Source organism: Anolis sagrei, chromosome 4 (assembly GCF_037176765.1).
Source record: "Anolis sagrei isolate rAnoSag1 chromosome 4, rAnoSag1.mat, whole genome shotgun sequence".
Classification (NCBI taxonomy): Eukaryota; Metazoa; Chordata; class Lepidosauria; order Squamata; family Dactyloidae; genus Anolis; species Anolis sagrei.
In genome coordinates, this window is record NC_090024.1 from 55,412,014 (window position 1) to 55,429,833 (window position 17,820).

Here is a 17,820-nt window from a genome sequence, read left to right on the forward strand (position 1 = left end):
CGTGTCTTACAACAGGGAGGAGGGATGAAAAGACCACCTGTACATTACATTCTTTTAGCATTGCTCCTAGAGCTCGAAAATAATTTGTGATCTTTTGAAACGTATGCCTTGCAGTATCATTGGTTCCTACATGAATCAACATGAGGGGAGGACGGTGATAGGGCTTGAGGAGCCTGGTGAGCCTCTGAGTGATATGGTGTATTTTTGCCCCCGGTAGGCAGCATATTTCTCGAGCCATCCCATCTGGTCTGGAAATGACAGCTTCCGTTCCTCTAAGGAGGGAGTCGCCTACTACCAAGACCTGTTTACTTTCAGGAATGACAGGGCCCCTTTTGTGCAATGTAGTGTGTAGGTCTCCAGAAAAGTGATCCTGTTGGTGTGAATTGTGTAGGTGAAAAGTGTTGTCCTCCTCCTCGACATCCCCGGTGCATTCGTCAAGGACAATCCATTGAGATTCGTCCAAGAGCCTATGGTTCTCCTGTATGTGTTCCTGTTGCTCCTGGTCTATGGTTGGGGATGGTACACCTGCACGATTGTGCAAGTGTGAATGTTGTGAAGTGTTGTCCCAGTCAGGGCTATCCCCTGCACACTGATCAAGGATAAGCCACTGATCAGTATCTAAGCCATTCTGGTCTTCCCCAATATGTTGTGTTTCTTGGTCAGGTGCTAGTTGTGTGAGAATTTGGAATCTATTGTGTAACTGCAGCTGAGCGGAAGTATTCTGAGGAGGCTTCCGGGTCCTATGTGTCCTTCTAAGGGTGACATTTCTCCAATCCTGAGGGTTGTCCACATCTGAGGTGCTGTTCTGTTGAGCCTCCCCGTAATGTTGGTGTGATATGGGCTGCGTGTCTAGGCCAGTGTGGTGTGTGGTGTCTAAGAACAGCTCGAGTTCCTGAATGTCCTTAAGGGTCTTAATACGGTCCTCGAGTTGTCGTATCCTGTGTTCCATGCGAGTGATCTGTGTACACTTGGGGCAGATGTAATTGAGTAATTGTAGTGTGAAAAAGCTGAACATGCCACAGCTTGTGCATGAGACGGGAAGTTTTCGTGTTTGTTCCATCTGGAGGTTGCTAATGACCTCCTCTTGGTGTGTGTTTGATGTTGTCTGTATGCAGGGGTGAAAGTGTAGGTTACTGAGTGTACAAGTTCACTGGTTTATATAGGATAACCAGGAAGCCCCGCCTCCCAAACAAAGCAGTTAATTTTTAAACTCAGGAAGCCCCTCCTCTCAAACAGAGCAGTTAATTTTTAAACTCAGGAAGCCCCGCCTCTCAAACAAAGCAGCGCTGAAAACTGTTAAATTTAAACAAAGCTTACCCTGAAGCAGAAGGAAACAAAATGGGTTCCTGCTTCCTCAACTTCTGTGGAAAGCCCAGCTGCCCCTTGGGTTCAGACACTGGTTTATATAGGATAACCAGGAAGCCCCGCCTCCCAAACAAAGCAGTTAATTTTTAAACTCAGGAAGCCCCTCCTCTCAAACAGAGCAGTTAATTTTTAAACTCAGGAAGCCCCGCCTCTCAAAGAAAGCAGCGCTGAAAGCTGTTAAATTTAAAGAAGCTTACCCTGAAGCAGAAGGAAACAAAATGGGTTCCTGCTTCCTCAACTTCTGTGGAAAGCCCAGCTGCCCCTTGGGTTCAGACACTGGTTTATATAGGATAACCAGGAAGCCCCGCCTCTCAGACAAAGCAGTTAATTTTCAAACTCAGGAAGCCCCTCCCCTCAAACAGAGCAGTTAATTTTTAAACTCAGGAAGCCCCGCCTCTCAAAGAAAGCAGCGCTGAAAGCTGTTAAATTGAAACAAAGCTTACCCTGAAGCAGAAGGAAACAAAATGGGTTCCTGCTTCCTCAACTTCTGTGGAAAGCCCACATACAATGTTACAACTTGCCATTGCAAGTGTTAAATTAGCACGGTTCTATTAATTTTCTTGGCCCTTGGAAAGCCAGATTATTCACCTTTCTATTTAATAATCATAATCATAATTTTATTTCTTACTTCCCTCTCCTCATGGCTAAAACACATAATCATGGCTAAAGCACATAATAATTTAAAAACACTCGATAGAATACACTTATTAAAACTTTTTTCCCCTCAAGGACTGACCTTGGCTGATATAAGTGATACAGGGAAAGAGGATAATGACATTCAGTGCAATTACTAACCTGCCTATCAGCCTAATTCTCTGGCATGTTGCTAGAAACTTTGGGATGGGAGGAAGGGTCTCCTTGAGTAGAGCTCCTCACCATGTTCCCCTTGCCACAGGGTAGGGCAGGAAAGGCACCAGCCCCATGAGCTGGCCTAGACCAATAACTTTCCTGAATCCCACAAGGGGAACTCCTCTGTTACTAATGCCAAAGAGATCTTAGTAAATGCTGGTAACTTCAAAGTGGGACTTTTGCAATGTGCTGTACATTGGGCTACCACTGTACCAATTTCAGAAACTTGATTTATTTCAAAACATGACATACAGATTGGTTACAAAAACATCTAGGAGTGAGAATATTACACCTATACCAAAATCACTCAATTGGCTTCCAATTAGATTCTAGGCAAAATACAAAGTGTTGGTTGTGACTGCTAAAGCGGTACATCACCTTTGGTTCACTAGGTTTTTTGGACTTCAGCTCCCAGAATTAATTACCAGTTGACAAGCTGGCCAGAGCTTCTGTGAATCAAGGTTCCAAAGACCTGAGGACCAAAGGTTGGACATTACTGCCCTCCATGATTTGGGTCCAGGCTACCTACAGGATTGCCTTCTCTTGTATAATCTGCTGAGCTGCTCTTGTTCACAGTTACATCAACCAGCCAGAACCCAACTGGCAATCCAGAGGACATTTTCATTGGCTGCCCCAAGACTGTAGGATGACCTGCCAGAAGATCTCCAAAAACTAAATGAACTGTCAAAATTAAGATGCGATTAAAGATTTATCTCTTCCGGCAGATCTACAGTTAATTTCAAAATATGAATTTTAACTTTACATTTTATTAGTATTGGTGTTTTAACTTTTGTTCTGTGTATTTCATTGGTATTGTGTTTTATCTGTGTGTATAGGAACAATATGCTGTAATTCCAACCAAAATAAGAGCTCTCTTTTAATATAGCATGGGACTGGTACATAACTGATAATATGAAAGTTGTACTAAAGTGATGTTTGTCAAGCCATAAACTCGTTTCTTATCAACATGAGGCATATGCAACTCCATGCCTGTGTAAGGTAACTTCTTGTCTACCCCATGCTACTATTCAAAATAGCCTCAATTAATGGTGATGCATTGGTATTACTTTTGAACCTACTTATTAAGCCTACTATAGGGTCTTATGTTGCTATTGTTGTTGCTTTAGTATTAGTATAATTATATTTATACCTCACTTTTCTCCCTTGATAGAAACCCAAAGTTTCCTTCATCATCAAAGCATCATCCCCAAAAGCTTTCCATTATCTGACCAAACACATAAAAGTTTTAAGGCTTCAGATTGGGGCTATAAGGTTAATGTGCAACTGATGTGCAAATGGTGGTGTGAAAGGGCCATAACAGATGACTGATATTGATAGAATAGCTATCATGAATTTTCAGTTATTTATTTATTTATTTATTTATTTTACTATATTTATATCTGGTTACTTATGATGCTTATGATCCCAAGGAAGGCTGAGCAAAGGAAGATAGATGCTTTTGAACTGTGGTGCCGGAGGAAAGTTCTGAGAGTGCCTTGGACTGCAAGAAGATCCAACCAGTCCATACTTCAGGAAATAAACCCCAACTGTTCTTTGGAGGGAAGGATAGTAGAGACAAAGTTGAAGTACTTTGGCCACATCATGAGGAGACAGGAAAGCTTACAGAAGACAATTATGCTGGGGAAGATGGAAGGAAAAAGGAAGAGGGGCCGACCAAGGGCAAGATGGATGGATGGCATCCTTGAAGTGACTGACTTGACTCTGAAGGAGCTGGGGGAGGTGACGGCCGACAGGGAGCTCTGGCATGGGCTGGTCCATGAGGTCACGAAGAGTCGGAAATGACTGAACAAATGAACAGCAAATATCTGGTTCTCTCTTACCTAAGGAGGACTCAGAGCGGCTTACAACATGGCAATATTAAATGCCGCATATACAATCAAATAAAATGAGACACAGTAATACATTTAAATGTATGAAGTTAACTTTTTGTGGGAATAGATATTGCAAGCAGGAGTGCGGAAAATACAGTACTCTAGATGTTGTTGGATTGCAGCTCCCAGCATTCCTACCCACTGACAATGCTGTTTGAGCTAATGGGAGTTGCTACTCAACAATATTAGGATGGTCACAATGTATCTACCCTTGCTAAACACCTGCAAACAGCAAATTTTTGTGAAAGAAGAGAATGAAGACTTGATAGTAGGGCTGTCCAACCACGGAAAAATTTGTTTCTAAATTCAATTCGTTTTTAGGGGGTTTTTGCGTTTCGTTTTTTAAAAGAATTCCGAAATTTTTCTTTTAAAAAGTTAGATATTTACGAAATTTCAGAAATTACGAAACAATTTCGAAACAATAACGAATCGATTCGTTAATGGCGGACGCGATTGCGCAATACGCTAAAAAAACCCTCCAAATGGGACAGGGGGAACTTCTGAAGCTTCCCTCTCCCTCTGTTGTTGACTGTTGGTGTGATAATTTATTTTTTATCACTGATAAACAACGACTATAAAACTTGCACCAGACATACGGAAATAATAACGAAATAATAACAAAATAATAACGAAACAATTTCGAAACAATTACGAAACAATTACGAAACGAATTGGAAAAATTCGTTTCATTTTTTAGTTGCTCCTGAATGGTTCAATATCGCTTCGTTATAAATAAAAATAACGAATTAATAACGAATTACGAAATTAACGAACAAAACCGCCCAGCCCTACTTGATAGGGATTTGTGCAATGGCAGATCACAAACCCTGAAGTATTTATTTAATTAGATTCTCCTTTTTAAGGGCAATATTATCCTCTTTGTACCATTGTTCCTATCAGTGATTGATATCTGGAAACAACTATCGGTGAAAAGACCAGCTATGTTCAAAAGAAAACCTTTGCTAATGTCTATATAGGGCGGTTTGGATAGAGGTATCTTGAAACATGTCCATAATGAGCCACTATTATTTTCAAGACCTTTAGCAGATTAAACCTTTCGTGAATCCCATACTGGAATATTTTTTGGCATCCTCCCCAGCAGACATGAAACAGCAGCACTGTTCTTTTCCCAGTAAGAGATGCTACAGTAAATAGGGCACTGTCTGAATTTGATGAAGAGCAACGAGGAACACTTCACTGATTTCAGTAGACTTTAGATTGGGTCACGCATTTCTAAGATCCTTTCAGATGGGACAGGTCTTATGATAATCATGTTCAAAATTGCCCTGTGTTCTCAAGGCTGCTCTTTGTCTTGTTTTCTTGTAGGAAAGTGCAGGGGAGATCACGCAAATTGAATTTATTTAGAGCGTGACTACATTAATTTCTATTAAGATGTTTGCTTTGCTTGTCTTCCTTTTCTCGGGGAGCCACACTCTGTGTGAAAGCATGGCCTCATGGGGTTTGAATTTGTAACTAATGTAAGCCAGATGGTCCACTTGGAGTAGTTTTCAAAAAGTCTGGATTGTGGAACAAAAAAAGATAATCATGAAAGCAAGAGAAGATATGGCATGTACTTCTCTTGTGAAAAGCATGGGGTTATTAAATGTGGCAGTTAAAGGGATGTAGTTAATGGGAATGGTACTAAGGGCAAGGAACCCAGACCCTTTCCAAAGCCATGATGCCTGCGTTGTCAACTTGATAAATTTATAAAGAGGATCTTTTGCAGAGATGTACTGATTTTCCCCAAATGTCTAAGTTCTATTTTGGACATCTTTCTAGTTCAACAAAAAGAATGCATCCCCAAAGAATACAATACAAAACAGGTCCCAATATAAATAGTTGCATACATGACAAATGGGAGATATTCTGTTTGGTAGTCTATGTGATTGATCAATTGTTTGGTGATGGGTCATGGAGTATGACAGTCACCACTATTAAGAGTACATTAAGCGCATTCACATTTCTACCTAGCTTTAAAAACCAAAGCAGTTAACCTAGAGCAAGATTTGAGTTAATTTAGGATTCTAATTACAGTATGAACCTCATATCTGCATGACAGGGGTCTGCAGTTCCATTTATCCATATCTAACAAAATGTGTCATCTATATGCATTTTTAGATCCTCCAGTATGACTCCTTGATATTTTTCAGCAGGACGTACTTCATTTCAATGGGGTTAGCTATTATCCAAGGTTCTGAATGTCCTCACAAAGTTCAGTAACATATTCCTCAGAAACACAAGAATTGTACTGTAATTTCACTGGTTTTCTATTTATTTGAAAATGCTGAGTCTTGAGCTGAAACCCAGGGAAATGGTTGAATCTAATACAGTATGGAGTTGAACAAATCAGGTAAGTACAATCTCTGCCTGGACCTGAGGAGGCAGGATGGCTGTGGGGATGCCTTCTGGGATCACGAATTGCAATCTCCATTGCCTCCAAATCTACAGAGGTTTGGATTTTCCAGTATTTTTTAAACCTGGAATAAATATTTCCTATGGCACATATGTGGCTGTGTAAATGGGGCCTGACATGGCTATGCTTTTTTGTAACTGTTCTTGTCTTTAGCAAAATGATACTGCTTATTTAGTTCCCTATTGTGAATTGCTTTTAGTTACTTTTAGTTACTCTTCTCTTGGCATTTCAAAACAAAAGAAGTATATATGTTTTAAATTGCATACTAATGCTCTTATGTCCAACTGTTTTGAGTCCCTTTTTAGGAGATAAAGTAATAATAAGTATAATAATCACTGACTTTCTTAGCAATTCCACAAAAGCTGTATCAACTCTTTTCTCAAAATCTGGGACACTACTTTCCTACTAACATTGGAATAAAGATGTTGATGACTGAATCACAACATGACATTATGATGCCATTTATGGTGTCACAAATGGAATAGTTTCTGTGCTGACAGAGGGAGAGACTGTTAACAGCAAGTTTGAGCCAGAGCACAATCAAGATGGACCTACATGGTGAGGAGTAGGTTTTTTGAGGGCTATTATAAAGGAGGAATGATTTAAAGGATTTATAACATTTATTGTCTCCTTGTAACCTTTCCAAAATTCAGGACTGTTAATATACATTTGGAACATCTTGCCCTTTATGTGTGATTATCTTGGCAGATTTTTGTGAAAGTATTGGAGAGGGAGATCTGTTGGTTTAGATCCAGGATCTGCATTTCTCCCTAGTAGAATAATTCTGCTTTCCAAAGGTCCTTCTGTTTGATTTTGGGAAAACCTTCACCATCCCCAAATTGTCCCTCAGCTTATCTATTCCTCCCTTGAGTCCTCATGTGACATTTTCATGGAGAGCTACTGTAGAAGAGGGGGAGCCCAGCTTGAGCCTGTCTATATCTCTTGGAATATTTTTAGAGAATGATCAGGTTTTGATCCTTCTAGGGTGTCCAATCTCATTTTGTTATGTGTAAGTTCCAGGAGTGACAGCCATATGACTTCTCATTTTTGTAGTTGAGTGGGTTGTGCCCATTGGCTTTCCTAGCCTGATATAATTTATGGTCACCTAAATGTATGCACATATGCTTGGTAGCAAGACTTGCACTTCTCTTTTATTTGGAGTGTGCAGTTATGTGTACACAATGACTGTTGTGTATTTTCAATCCAACAATAAAAAAATTATTTTACACTTGAAAAGACATGCCTGAATCTGGGATATGGACATCATACTGTAAGTACATTCAATACTTCAAATACTATACCACAATGGCTCCTGGGCTTATGTGCCTTTTAGCAAATAATAAGTAAGCTATGTGAATTGCTGAGAGAAAATATCTGATTAATTTAAACCATTCGTGCAACAGGAATGCTGTGACACCACAATAGCATTGCCATTTTAGTGTCTTCAGGGACATAAAACCACAAGAACAAACACTTGAAATTACTGAGAGGTAAACATAATAAAATGGTGGTACTCTTTGTAAGGCTGTTGTTGTTTGCCTTTGAGTCATATTTATGGCAATCCTAAAGTAAATCACTGGGGTTTCTTGGTAAGATATGATCAGAGGAGTTTTGCTATTACCCTCCCCTGAGGCTGAGAAAGTGTGCCCGAGGTCACAGTAGATTTTTGTGGCTAAGTGGGGATTTCAGCCATAATCCCCTAGAGAAGTGTTTCTCAACTTTCCTAATGCCACAGCCCCTTAATACAGTTCCTCAAGCTGTGGTGACCCCCAACCATAAAATTATTTTGTTCCTACTTCATAACTGTAATTTTGCTATAGTTATGAATTGTATTGTAAATATCTGATATGCAGGATGTCTTTTCATTCACTGGACCAAATCTGGCACAAATGCCCAGTATGCCCAAATTTGAATACTGGTGGGGTTGGGGGGGGGGGTTTGATTTTTTGTCATTTGTGAGATGTAGCTGCTGAGATTTATAGTTAACCTAAAATGAAAGAGCATTCTGGATGATGGAATTGAACCAAACTTGGCACACAGAACTTCCATGACCAACAGAAAATACTGGAAGGGTTTGGTGGGCATTAATCTTGAGTTTGGAGTTGTAGTTCACCTACATCCAGAGAGTACTGTAGACTCGAGCAATGGTATATCTGGATCAAACTGGGCATGAATACTCAATATATCCAAATGTGAACACTAGTGGAATTTGGAGAAAATAGACCTTGCCATTTGGGAGTTGTAGTTACTGGGATTTATAGTACACCTACAAGCAAAGAGCATTCTGAAACCCACCAATGATAGAATTTGGCCAAACTTCCCACAGAGAACCCCCATAACCAACAGAAAATACTGTGTTTTCTGATGGTCTTTGGTAACCCCTCTTATACCCCCCCCCCGGTGACCCCCTCAGGGGCACCAACCCCCAGGTTGGGAAATGCTGCCTTAGAGCCCTAGCCCAGCCCTTAACCACTACATCATATTGACTCTGGTTTAGAAGTGTACTATGTCACATTGCCAGGGGATTGATTTCTTACAGATAACTTATTTCTAGAAGGAAATTGTATGACTCATGTGTGTTGGTTTATCAAATGTGACAAATGAATATGCATCTCATTATGTACATAGTCCATGTGTGCATGTCGAGCTTTCTTTCTTTGTCTGATATTTAATTTCGTATTAATGAAACTCCAGCCCTCTAGCAAAGCTGAAAATTTTATTAGTTACATATTTGCTTCCAAGTTGAAGTGAAGAAAAGCTGAATGAATTTACAACTGCAAATGTTCTGGCTGTTTCAATCTAAGGAAAGCTGTGGTTTGCTCTACTCCAATGAAGTAACAGGCTGTCATCTCAGCTTGGCATTATTTTTATTCACAACATGTACACCACTGCTGAAGAAATGTTTCAGGCTTGCACGTGGAGCCACCTGTCACTTGTGGCTGACTATGGTTGTTGAACAAACGTCACAGCCTGGGTTGTTGAGGCACATATTTGACCTACTTTTCTCCTTGTGGATAAATTAATAAGTGTGTCCAGATAGAAAAAAGTTATTTTTACCCTGTTTTTCATTTGCATGTCAGTGAAAACTCATGTACGGGCAATTACAGGATGCAGTCGTGGGAGCCCAAAGAAATGTCTGATCTTACTGCGAAAGAAAAGTAGTGAGGAAATGGCTTTTTTTTTTTTTAAGTCATCAGCTTGAGGCTAGCTGGTGAAACTTCACAGCTGAGCTCACGTGGAACTGGGAAGAAAGGAGGATGTTGCTTAAGAGAAACTTCAAAGTCCTGCTTGGAATAAATGAAGGAATCTTGTCTGACTATAAGTCTTTTTATGGAAAGGGGCTCTGTATTGCAAAGAATTGAGTCAAGGGTGAACAAGCCCCTTAATCTGATTTGGTCTGATTCTTCTTTGATGATCAAGTGTTTACATGTACATTGTGGTTAAAGTGTCATTTTGTGAAGCACTGACAGTTTCAACTGTTTGGAATAATCCTTGGGCGAAGAATCCTTTATCTTGGAAGAGGCAGAGGATGCAAATGAGTATTTTCCTTACATTGCTACTAATCTCCATGCTTGCCTGAAAATATTGCAAATGGCCCATTTGTTCAGGTTCTGGAGCTTTGTGTCTCTCTATTTATACTTTTCCCCATCACTACCAGCAAGGAATGATAGCCAAGGAAGAGAAATGCTTTCTTTGATTCAGTAAAGCAAGGCATTTTGGAAAATTCTTTTCCTACAAGAAAATACACAGGGTACTTTCCAGTTTTTGCAAAAAAAAAAACCCAAAAAACTAAACTATAGTATTTCAGGTTCAGCTACCCCATGATCCATTTAGACACAGAAACTCAAGATATTGACTCATGCACATTGCAGATAGACAGACAGACAGATAGATGATAGAGGGGAAGTTTACATAACTCAGCGTTTCTCAATCTGGGGTTCAGGACCCCTGAGGGGGTTGTGAAGGGGCTTCAGAGGGGTCACCAAAGACCATCGGAAAACATATATTTCTGATAGTCTTAGGAACCCCCCTGGCAGAGAAGGCTGAAGATCTCTCTGCTTGTCCTTCTCTTCCTTTTTGGAAACAGACAGCGAATCCCCCAACCAAAAGCCCTCCTCCACTGTGATAGGCTGGCCTCTCTGTCAAGGGGAGAGCAGGCATGCTCAACACATGGCAGTGTGGTGTGCATGTGTGGGTGAGGGAGAGAGTGTGAGGCTAGAGAGAGGCTCGTGTCAGCAAGTCCCTTCAAGGCATGGGGGTTCTGTGTGGGAAGTTTGGCCCAATTCTATCGTTGGTGGGGTTCAGAATGCTTTTTGATTGTAGGTGAACTATAAATCCCAGTAACTACAACTCCAAAATGGCCAAGTCTATTTTCCCCAAATCCCACCAGTGTTCGCATTTGGGCATATTGAATATTCATGCCAAATTTGGTCCAGATCTATCATTGTCTGAGTCCACAGTGCTCTCTGGATGTAGGTGAACTAAAACTCCAAAATTCAAGGTAAATGCCTACTAAACCCTTCCAGCATATTCTGTTGGTCATGGGAGTTCTGTGTGCGAAGTTTAGTTCAATTCCATAATTGGTGGAGTTCAGAATGATTGCAGGTCAACTATAAATCCCAGCAACTACAACTCCCAAATGACAGAATCAATCCCCATCAACCCCACCAGTATTCAAATTTGGATGTATTGGGTAGTTGTGCCAAATTTGGTCCAGTGAATGAAAATACATCCTGCATATAAGATATTTACATTACAATTCATAACAGCAGTAAAATTCCAGTTATGAAGTAGCAACAAAATAATTGTATGGCAGGGGGTCACAACAACATGAGGAACTGTATTAAGGGGCCGTGGCATTAGGAAAGTTGAGAAACACTGTCATAACTCTTAGAATTATGGCAGCAATATTCTAGGAATTTAAAATTTTAAAAAAACCCTATGTTTTCTAAATGTTGCTAGAGACGTGATGTTAAAGAAAGCATCTGAATCATCTATAGCAATCACCCTGAAAAACCTTGCTAGCTGGGACAATGTCATATGTAAACAAGAGCATTTTGTTTCCTTATGGGTATATTATCTTAGTCGAACCTAAAAATAATGAAGCACTCCATCCTTACCAAAACATTAGAGATGAGTGAGTGCCAATACTCCAATTGAGATCCAGTAGGCTACAAAAGTGGCAGCTCCTATTTCCATTTTTTTCTTAACTAACCTGCTTACCATGGTGAAAGAATTACCAGAGATGGGAGGATAAGGACTTCATCACAGGCCCAGCAGGCACGTGAATTTTTTTTCCTTGAAAGCACAGATGGTCCAAAACAACTTGATGTTGAAAATGTGTCATTCAATGTCTGTAGCCAAATAATTCTTAATGTACTGTCTTTTAAAAGCACCTCGTAATTTGAGGTGGGCAGTCACATCCTGTCTAATGTTCAAGGGTAGATTCGGAGCTTGTCAAAAATGAAGCAAGAAGCTATTCTGGATATAAGCATAACAACAAGCACAGGGAAAACAAGAGGAGTGATATAAATTCCAAGATATGCGTTATGGAAAAACCTGGAATTATAAGAAGACAACTGAGTTACTGCTCCAGTATTTGCTGGTATCATAAACAGTCCAAAGACAGAACAGCAAAGAAAAGCAGGAATGAATTTCGGGCACCACAGACATTACTATGTTGATAGCATTTAAATGTATTATTGGAAGAAAATGATGGGTCAGAAGAATGGTCAGATAATACAGGTGAAAAAGATTAGTGACAGAAATCAGAATGCTTCTAGACAAAGGATTCACACTGTTACCATTCAAAAATATATTGTGCAACTTTTTCTTCTTTTCTTCCTTCACAAAAAAGCTGAGAAAATAACAAGGGCTGACAACCAAATATATTATTATCTAGACAGTATGGTGCAATTCATGTAAAGAAATAGGGTGATTGCATGACAGAAACCCATGTAGCTTCTAGCCAGAGAGATTGCTGAGAAGCTGAATCAATTATTGACACCATGAAGATGACAATTATTAGCAGCAGAAGACACCACTGAGTTAATCTTGACAGCAGTCCATGTGAAAGGAATTTAGGAGTCTTGGCAGACCAAAAGCTGAAGATGAGTCAATAGTCTCAGGATGTGGCAGTTTTAAAAGGTAATGCAATTTAAGACTGCACTAATAGGATTTTAGCATTTAGTTCAGGCAGGGCAAACTAAGTCCCATGGGCCAGACTTTTGCCAGTGACTGGGTGTGCTCAGCCTGATCTAGATTGAAGGAAGTCATAGCACCAATCTATTTGGCATTGGTCAGGCCTTACCTGGAATATTGTGCCCATTTCTGGACACAATTAAAAATAATATTAAAAAGCTGAAATGTGCCTAGAGAAAAGTGACCAAAAAGGTCAAAGGTCTGTAAATCAAGCCCTATGAGGAGTGGCTTAGTGACCTAGATAGGCTTAGCTTGGAGAAAAGAAGGCTGAGAGGGGACATGATCGCTATGTTTAACTATTTGAAGATGTCACATTGAGGAGAGTACAAGCTTGTTTTCCACTACTCTAGAAACTAAGGACCTTATCACATGGACTTTGAGAAGCATTGGGGATTGTCTGTCTAGAAAAGGGAATCGTACTGTTAGATCCCCAATAATTCTGTTTCAAGTTCTGTCTTCCCATCACACATGTTGCTCTTGTCAGGTTTTTACCCATTGTTGCCCACGTTCAAAACCATCACACGGAGAATCCTTTTCCCTAGTGTCTCCATATTAATTTTTTTAATTTAGGGGAAATTTCAGCATCGGAAAGCCAAGATTACTATGGATCTCATCTTATTTTTTTTTGGGGGGGGGGAAGCGGGGGAATTTTAAACCCTTTTGCCATGATAAGTCTTTCCCATGCCTTCCTTCCCTTCATTATATCAGTATAAACTCAGCCATTATCAGGACCTCAAAATTGAACTTCAAAGGTTCTGGCATAAACCAGTACAGGTGGTCCCAGTGGTCATCGGTACACTGGGTGCCGTACCAAAAGATCTCAGCCGGCATTTGGAAACAATAAACATTGACAAAATCACAATCTGTCAACTGCAAAAGGCCATCTTACTTGGATCTGCATGCATCATAACCAAGCAACAAACAACTAATAGCCAAGGAAAGTGGGCATGTTCAGATTTGAGACCAATAGGCCAGAACAGTGCTACTTCTGTCATTCCAACCACTACCCCATTCTGATTCTTAGACTTCTCACACCAGGCCCGTAGCCAGGATTTCGATTCGGGGGGGGGGGGGGGCTGAGTCTGAGCGAAAGAGGGTCTACCCTAGCAAACCTTTTGTATCATTACCCCAATACCCCCATGCATATGGGATATATTGAGTATGGTGATCAGATCATGATATGAATAAACATAACAGTTTAAATAATGCACCAGTAAGGCCTTTTCACGAACCACCACCATGAGAATTTCAGGGGGGGGGGGCTGAAGCCCCGCAAGCCCCCCCCCCCCCCGGCTACATGCCTGTCTCACACTACACGATTTTAGCACCATGGTTTCATTTTCACTGCCATGGCAACATCATATTATTGGGGGTTTGGGTATTTCAAACTTTCAGCCAGTGCATTTTAGTGACTTACAAGGTTACAAATCAAAGGATTCCATAGGGTGCACTGATGGCAGCCAAAGGAATGATACTCCTACAACTGTGTAGTGTGAAATGATCCCTGGACCCTGTCACAAGTGTCCATCCTTGAGCTGATGTGGGAGACCAGCAGGGGTTTTCCTATTTGTGCCAAAAACTGTCATGCGATTTGTGACCACTGCTTACAATTGTATTTTTGAACTCTATTTTTGTAAACCCAGGAGGTACTGGCAGCCAATTGCTAGGGGGTTGTCATCAGTCTAGGGACTACCACTTTGAAAAACACTAGACTAAGAATGTAGACTATTGCATGTTTTCATAATCCAGTGTCAAAGATCATTTGAATGTTCTCAGAATCATACTACTGTCATATTCACAAAAAAAGAGTAAGCAGGGAAAATGTACAGGTTTCAAAACCTTAAAAAAAATTGTCCAGGAGAAGAAACTTTGGAGTGTGTTGAAATGGTGACATCTAGCGGCTGTATCAGATAGTGCTCCCAAACTCAATGCATTTTAATTGGGATACCGTATATCTTGAGGCAACCTGACTCTGGAAAAGAGGATTAGTAGGTTCTTGTGGGTTTTTTCGGGCTATAGAGCCATGTTCTAGAGGCATTTCTCCTGACGTTTCGCCTGCATCTATGGCAAGCATCCTCAGAGGTAGTGAGGTCTGTTGGAATTAGGACAAAGGGTTTATATATCTGTGGAATGGCTGGGGTGGGGCAAGGAGCTCTTCCCTGCTGCAGTTAGGTGTGAATGTTTCAGCTGATCACCTTCATTAGCATTTGAAGGCTTGCCTGAGCCTGGGAAAATCTCTTGCTGGGAGGTGTTAATCTGTGCCTGGTTGTTTCCTTTCTGTTGTTTTGCAGTTGTAGTTTTAGAGTTTTTTAATACTGGTAGCCAGATTTTGTTCATTTTCATGGTCTCTTCCTTTCTGTTGAAATTGTCCACATGCTTGTGGATTTCAATGGCTTCTCTGTGTAGTCTGACATGGTGGTTGTTGGTGTGGTCCAGCATTTCTGTGTTCTCAAATAATATGCTGTGTCCAGGCTGGTTCAACAGGTGCTCTGCTATGGCTGACTTCTCTGGTTGAAGTAGTCTGCAGTGCCTTTCATGTTCCTTGATGCGTGTCTGGGCGCTGCGTTTGGTGGTCCCTATGTAGATGATTAGGCTTGGTAATTTGAAAGACAGCAAGGAAAGAGCAAGGCTGTACTACAGATGGGTTGATTCGATCAAGGAAGTTACTCCGTCAGTTTGAAAGACTTGAGCTGAAGAGTTGATGACTGGGATTCAAACAGGTATTTCATTTGAAGAGTTGTCAATAGCCAAAGCCAACTTGGTGACAAGAAATAGCCTCAGATATAATGAATAGAATTTCCTATCACTCTAAAAAGTATGATAATACTGTTGAAAGAATGGTAGATGGGGATGCATATGTGAATTCAATGTCAACATTTAACAAAAACTCACCACTCTGAAATCCTAAACACTGTTGAGAATGAAATAGATTCCGATAGTCCTTGGTAGATAAATTGCAGATTTATCTTATTATTATTTCTTTCCAATATTTCTATCCCGCCTTTCTCAACCCCCAAGGGCAGCTTACAAACCGGCCACAATTTGAAGCCTCAATACAAATATAAACACAAATAGCAACAGTTTAAAACAGTAAATAAAACATTAAGTTAAAAACACGTTAAAAACGGTCATCAACTATATAGCCAATTTCAGTCCGGTTCAACATCCAAGACACTGTCATGCTTGCTGTCCAAAGACCTAGTCCCAGAGCCATGATTTAACCTTCTTCCTAAAAGAAAGGAGGGGAAAAGCTGACCTGATCTCACTTGGGAGCGAGTTCCACAGGCGTGGGGCCACCGCTGAGAAGGCCCTGTCTCTCGTCCCTGCTAAGCTCACTTATGAGGCTGGTGAGACCGAGAGCAGGGCCTCCTCGGATGATCTTAATCTACAAGGTGGGATGTAGAGGGGGATACATTCAGACAGGTAAGCTGGGCCGGAACCGTATAGGGCTTTATAGGCCAAGACCAGAACTTTGAATTGTGCTCGCAAGTGAACTGGCAGCCAGTGGAGCTGCAAGAGCTACATAAAGCAAAACTGGAAACACAGGATCTTTGGAATATAATTTTAAAATCACACAATCATGATTTTATTACTTTTTATTAAATGGCAGCATGCATACATAGTCCCACTTTATTTTGAAATGGTTTGTTCCTAGTTGTGAGGGTTAAAGAAGGGAAATGAAATAGTATTGGGACTATAAATTGCAATGAAGTGTGTTTGTGGCACCCAAACATTCCTGTACTATGACACCAAAATATAAGATTGAAGGTTAAGATATGCAGAGAGTCCCATGGAGGTGACTATGTGCAGGGGCAACAGGAAAAGTACTGCTGAATCAGCGCTTTATAAAAAACCTTAATGTAGTATGGGAACATTGTGTACGGGAAGTTATGAAAAAGAAAGGGTTGGATGAAGGGTGGAATGAGGCTGCATCTACATCAGGGATAATGATTGTAATTTATTGATACAGAACAATCACAGTACATGGTGTTCCCCAGCTCTAAGGTTTAGAATCCAAAGACATGGCACATGAGTAAGGTGATAGATTAAGTCCAGCAGATACTACCTCTTCTCCTCTCTCTTCAAGGACATGACAGTGGCATTTGGGATGGAGGAAGGATTTTTTATTTTCTGCTGACCATAGGCATGATGGAGTTGTGGCTGCCTTTTCTCTTTTTTGGGATGGAGGAATGGTTTTTCACCTTATTCTGGGCAAAGGCACAGTGGAATTATGCCATTTCTTTCTTCTCTTCTTGAGGCCAGGTCAGTGGCAACTGGGATTGAAAAGCTCTTTTCATCTGTTGCTGTTCCTAGGCATGATGGAGTTGTGTCTGCCTCTTCTCTCCTTCTGAGAAGAGGGAAGTGGCTGTTGGAAGGCAGAGGGAGCTTTACATCTGATTCTAGGTGTAGGCATGGTGAAAATATACTTTGTTTTTCTCTTCCTCTGAGGTCACAGCAATGACAGTTGGAATCAAGGACCTTTCCCAGTCGGGATATCTTAGAATTTCCTTTTGCAGGAGAGTGTAAATAATAAAAATGCACATATTTTAGCTGTAGATATAATTATCCTTATAAATATGTTACCTGAGATCTAGAAATTATTTTGGTAAAAAAACCTGAAAGATTTTTCTATACTTTCTCTAGATTTACCATAATATCATTCACTTATTCTTTTAAGAGAGCCTCCTGATGAAGCTGATAGCAGCAAATTGCATACAATTGTAATTGGTTTTGAGTTCTTACTTGGGTTTTTTCAAACATGGTTTCTGGCAATTTTGGTGAGCATACAGAATGTAGCTGCAATATCAGCTTATCTAACACTGACAAACAAAGCCCTTTTCAAGTGTTATCAATACTCTTATTCAAATGTTTTAGTGTTTCTTTAAAAAAGAAACCAAAAGAAGGATATGTAACGAATTCTTCCCTCCATGGGGGCAATTAGGAAATGTTATTCATGGGACTGATAAAAATCATACAGTTTTGACTAGCAGACAAGCAGTTTTGACTAGCAGTCAAAACTTAGAATAGTGCCAATCTGACTTTTCTTTGTTGTAAAGTTGATTTGATCTGTTCTCAATTCTTGTTAATAATCCTTTTTAT